At 40.5% G+C, this 6,000-nt stretch overlaps 1 protein-coding gene across 1 annotated transcript in view; it reads right to left on the reverse strand.

Annotated features, from left to right (window-relative positions):
• LOC115133944 (anoctamin-1-like) overlaps nucleotides 1-5,631 on the reverse strand; it is a 106,511-nt gene extending 100,880 nt beyond the window's left edge. Inside the window, exon 1 of the mRNA XM_065022348.1 lies at nucleotides 5,333-5,631. The gene's annotated coding sequence lies outside the window, so the exon portion shown is untranslated. The remainder of the gene's footprint in view (nucleotides 1-5,332) is intronic.
• Nucleotides 5,632-6,000: the final 369 nt, after the last annotated feature.

Raw genomic sequence — 6,000 nt, forward strand, 5'->3', positions numbered from 1 at the left:
AAACACCTCCCTCTGCAACTGGATCCCAGACTTCCTGACGGGCCACCCCCAAGTGGTAAGGGTAGGTAACAACACATCTGCCAAGCTGATCCTGAACACAGGGGCCCCTCAGGGGCCTGTCTTTGCCTGCCCCTGTGCTACAATAAACACTGTTACTTCGACAGTCTGCATCTGGGTCTTACCTTGATTCCTGATATCGAGAGAATCCTGACTGGTTGCATCACTGCCTGGTATGGCAACTGCTTGGCCTCCGAGTCCAAGGCACAGAGGATAGTGCGAACGGCCCAGTACATCACAGGGGCCAAGCTTCTTGCCATCCAGGACCTCTATACCAGGCGGTGTCAGAAGAAGGCCCTAAATATTGTCAAAGACTCCAGCCACCCTAGTCATAGACTGTTCTCTCTGCTCTCGCATGGCAAGCGGTACCAGAGCGCCATGTCTAGGTCCAAGAGACAGCTTCTACCCCCAAGCCTTAAGACTCCTGAACACCTAATCAAATGGCTACCCAGACTATTTGTATTGCCCCCCCCCCCCCTCCCTCATCTAACTGGTGCTCCTGCCATTGACTCTGTACCGGTACCCCCATGTATATGTACTTTTTAAAACTGCATTGTTGGTTAGGGGCTCGTAAGTAAACATTTCACTGTAAGGTCTACACCTGTTGTATTCGGCGCATGTGACTAATACAATTAGATTTGATATATCTACAGAGGATACTACAAAACTGTCTATAGGTCAACATATACACAGGTACCACTAAACTGTCTATAGGTCAGTATATCAACACAGGATACTACAAAACTGTCTATAGGTCAATATATATATATAAAGGACACCACTAAACGGTTGCATATAAGAGAAACCAAAGTAGCGTAAATTCACGATAAATGTTCAATCACCTAATGAAAATAAAATACATGTAATATTGAATTTATAAATCAGTATAAAGGAGAAAAAAATGATAAATATAATGGGTCCACAAAAATACACACACACATGCCTAAATATAGTCAATTTTGGTGTTGTTTTGACAATGTAATTATGTTATAGGTTATCTATAAAATATTCAATATGATTTTACATAGACAATAGACTACATTGACAAATACTTTTAGTATTAAAATGAGTAAATTCAGTGTCATCATTAATTCTTACTATTTATTTTGTTGTTGTGCCTGGTCTCATTCTCATCCATTCTGTGCTTCCTGAACTCTGAATCTACTCAACTCTAAAGTAAAGTTCTAAAACTCACACAGTCCTAAAACCACACCAGTTTTCTTCTTTTACCTGTTTTGAAAAAGTTTGACACTAACTTACTCAGAGGGAGAGAAAAAAGGATGGAAATAAATAAAACAAGGTTAAAAAAAATGCTTTTTCCTCTCTAGGTTTCTTCCTTCTAGGAAGCACAATATTTGGGGTCTAGGTTACTTGTAAAAGTACTTTGTGACAACTGCTGATGGAAAAAGGGTATTATAAATTTGATTCATTGACTCGATGGGACTGCATATAGGTCATAGGACAACCTTGCAAGTGAATGTGACCCCAATGTGTTGACACTGTGTTGACTTTATACATCCCAAAAAGCATCAACCACATGATGGCCCCCAGGGCAGAGAGTGGAAGAGTGGTGTAGCAGTGAGTCCTTCTAGGAAACCAGATCAAATGACATTGGGGCGGCAGGGTAGCCTAGTGGTTACATTGGGGCGGCAGGGTAGCCTAGTGGTTATACAAAAATATATATATATATATATTATAATATAGTCGTTGTATCAAAATCATTGTAATGTGGTTAACCTTAAAATTCTAAATTCAAATGATTTCAATCTAAAATATACAATTCAACCAGAGCCCCTTAAATCATGGAAAAAGTCTGCACTTGACCATTACACTTGAATCCTCCCCACCGTGAATGGTTCGGTCCGCTACGCCTTGAAACCACACAGACTATTGCAGAGACTTTGATATTACCGGACGCAATTGATCTGGTGAAAATAATGTGTGGGGAGGCAGAGGCACAGAAACACAGATCAATAGCTTTGTCAGATAACACTGTTAAACGAATAATTTATGCTATTGCTAGCAATCAAAACGAAACTCTTAACTGCTGAACGATTCAAAAACTCCCCAGTGTATGCTCTCCAAATTGACATTAATGTGAGGACAGAGATGCCCATGCATTGAATTTTGTTCTCTATACATGTCGGGGGATGCTATTCACGAGGACATATTTTTCTGTCTCACGATTCCCGAGCATGCAACTGCACATGGGGCTGTTCAGTGTGCTGCGTGGCCATATTGGCCAAAAACAGTTTCCATGGGATTGAATGGTGGGTTTTTGCACAGATGGGGCTCCATCTATGGCGGGACGGAGCGCGGGCATATGCACTCTAGTTATGAATGTCTCCCTCTCTCATATAGACGCATTGTATGTTACACCGAGAGCATAGTCCTCAAAAGAGCTGAACAAAGAAGTCAGAGATATGCTGCAGCAGGTAACTTTGATTGTAAACTACATAAAACCACATCCACTGCGCGCCCGCCTGTTCGGAAAACTATGTGGAGACACGGGATTAGAGCATGACAGTGTTCTATTTCACACGGAGGATTGGTGATTATCGAGGAGTGTTGGAAAGATTTTTCACATTGAGAGAGGAACTGCTGTCATTCACAATGGATGTAAAAAATAGACTTGGTTGACTTTCTGTGTGATGAAAAAATATATGTTTGTAACAGAAAACAGCATCTGTAAGTGTCCCATACGAGTGATGACTGATAACCTTCAAGACTTGGAAGAGCACATTGGGAACGACGTCCCAGTCCGTTTGACTGTGCCCCTGGTTCAATCGAAATGCCTGTAAGTGAAATCGAACAGCTGAGCGAGCCGTCATGTGACTGACTCAACTTGAATAATAATACCCTCCGTCACCCTCTGAGCATTAATGCCGCGTTCAAAACAACTGGGAACTCGGAAATCTCCGACTTCAGTGCGTTCAAGACAACTGGGAACTCTTTTTTATTTTTATTTTTACGGTCAACCAACTCGGAATTCCAAAATCAGGAAATTGGGCCTCTTTCTAGAGCTTCCGACTTTCCGAACTGAACATCACGGACGTCATGATTTGACCTCGTATTTTTCCGAGTTTCCAGTTGTCTTTAAAGAACCATCAGTGCTCTCTTCTGTATTAAAACCAAATATCGATACAGGTTGGATGTGACAGCAGAGATAAAGTGCGCACAGTCGACCACGCCCGTTAGAGAACCTCAGACTCTCGACATGCATCAAGCACACCCATCTCATTAGTGGTGGTGAGATAAGACACATTATGTCAAACTAATTTGCAATTGACGTTCATAACCCCACATTAAAAGTATGTGATGGGGAGTTGAGAAGACAATCATAAATACTGTTAGAATGTTTTTCAATTGACTGCCATATAGCCCCAAATAAAAAAGTTAATTACATCATTATTTTCACATGGTGGGCATCGCAAGAATTTTCAGATATCAAAATGGGGTCGTGGGCCAAACATGTTTGGAAACGCATGCATTAACAATAATAATTAGTGCAAACCAAACCAAATTGCAAACCAAAATGCTATCAAACAACAGTTCACATGTCACGAGATAAACCCAATACATTTATCAGTTACAAGTTACACAAGTCTCACACTTACATGGTGGATAGCCTCGGCCTACATTAACAACTCGATAGACCGAACACACAACGCATGCAGCATTGACAAAATGACCTTCTGACAGCCTTGCAAAGTGCACACAGACCTGACTGACAAAGACAGGCGAGGATTCCACCACAGGGAAAAATCTTCTCTCGGTCCTGGATTAGTATATATGACACCCTAGAATCAGAATGGGTTCCCCTCCTCAAGCTCGGCTATCATCACTAAATCATATCCGACAACAGGAAAGGTAAACTGGACGTTGTGGTCACTCTGCTATCAGGCATAGCTTCGGACAGAAACAATGCGCTCGGAGTCAGTCAGTGTAACTTAGGACTGACCTTTGTAGCTCCCTATTTTAAACTGTCAACGGATAGCTTAATGTTTGTCTATCAAATAATATACTCACATTTTGTACAGTTGCACTGTAACGGAAAACTGTATATTATACGGTAATTTGGGAGTATTAATAACAGTAAAATACTGTTTTACTGCAGAATACTGTCATTTATGGTGCATTGTGGGGAAATGGTGAGGCCAGGGAAAGAATCCTGTCTCTCAAATGGGACTGTAATTCCATCCCATAAAATACAGTACCTATCTTTGGAACACCAAAAACCTTTTGACCCCTAATGTGTGCATGTTATTGTTGTTTCTGGCTTATTACCATTTTTTTTAGGTGTGCCTCGTAAGATGCTTTATTTGTTACACCTGTGAGTGAGAAGGCTGTACCAATTATTTTCCTATGTCCCCGTCAATTTAACGTGTATAGGGACAAGGCTACAAGTCTTAAACCTTAATTGGTTGAGCATCTTGCCATGCCCTTTTTGTCTGCATTTCCCTGTAATCGCTGCCAGTTTGGAAGCCTTTTTTATGGCCTCTAGACGTACAAGTGATATAAAACACCAACTATTCATTAATATACTGTAATGAGTAAACACTTTACCTAGCAGCCAACCTGCTTGCACCAATACCTTGTAATTACAGTATAATAGTCAATTTAACGGTATTGTACTGTGTGTCATTACATAAGTACTTGCTTCGATATCGTATTTATATTACAGTAGATGTACTGTAATATGAAATACAGAATTATAATTGCCACCGAGCTGCCTGCAAACATAAACTACCGTCTAATTCACTTTAACAATTTGTCTAGCCTAGTTTCATGTCTGTACAGTACAACACAACTTTGTTAACGCTCGCTCAGACTCAACACTATAACCTTATCAGCAGCTCTCTGTTTGAATTGCCTCTCACCTTGCCGAGTCCAACCAGTCTACATCACTGCAGCATGCAAACATGCTCTCTTTACACTTTAAGTTAAAGAAGCAAGAAACAAAGGCAAGAACTAGTTCACAGCATTTTATATCAGAATCCTAATTTAAAACGTATATTTAATCACAAAACCTTCGAGAAAGAGATACACATCTCGTGTAATGTTTTACATCGTTATTAAGCATGCATATTAAATGGTGTTTATTGTCCTGCGAGAGGAATTGAGATGGCATGTATCATTTTGAAATATTCATTTAAACAAACAAAATAATAGTTTACTGTGAAAAGGCTAGTCATTGTTTCAACATCCCCACCGAACCACAGACACGCCCACTGAACAACATAATATAGATATGTATCAGCCACTTTGTTTTTACCTGCAATTGATGAAATAGTGTAAGGATGTCCTGGCAAACCTGCTGATACTGTTTACAGGTAATTTAAATCCATAACGACTAAGCAGTCAGCCTCTAGTTGTTCAGGGGACAGTCAGCGCACTGCGCTCTTGTCAACCAATTGCACAAGCGCACGAGCCCTCCTTCCTCGAGTCGCGCAGAAAGTTTCCAGGCAGAGGTATGCATGAACATCTATGTCTGAGGCAGTCCCTGCGCGGTTGACGTCTCAGTCCTATTTCTAATGGTGTAGAACCAATTTAATTAAGGTACCAAACAAGCCCAACTCAATAATGACATATTTACGCAGGCCATCTGGGTTTTGATCCATATGCAAGAGACATCCTACTTCACTTTGATTGTGTAGGCGGGAATTATTCTGTTCTACAAATAACGCAACTAACAATGATAGCCTAACCAATCCACTTAATATCTAGGTAGTCCACCATGTAAAATGTAAAAAAGGTGCACTGCAAGCAAATATGAGCAGTGCCTGTGGTTTTTAGATGTAAAAATATATCTTAATCTGTAGTAGACATTGTGCAACCTACAAGACATACTACAACCCTGACATTTGGCTTTGATACCTCAACCGTTGTTGTGATAGGATCAACTACTTGCAATAACACTTTTAGTTATGCATAATGATAACA

The sequence above is a fragment of the Oncorhynchus nerka genome, linkage group LG9a (assembly GCF_034236695.1).
Source record: "Oncorhynchus nerka isolate Pitt River linkage group LG9a, Oner_Uvic_2.0, whole genome shotgun sequence".
NCBI classification, from domain to species: Eukaryota; Metazoa; Chordata; class Actinopteri; order Salmoniformes; family Salmonidae; genus Oncorhynchus; species Oncorhynchus nerka.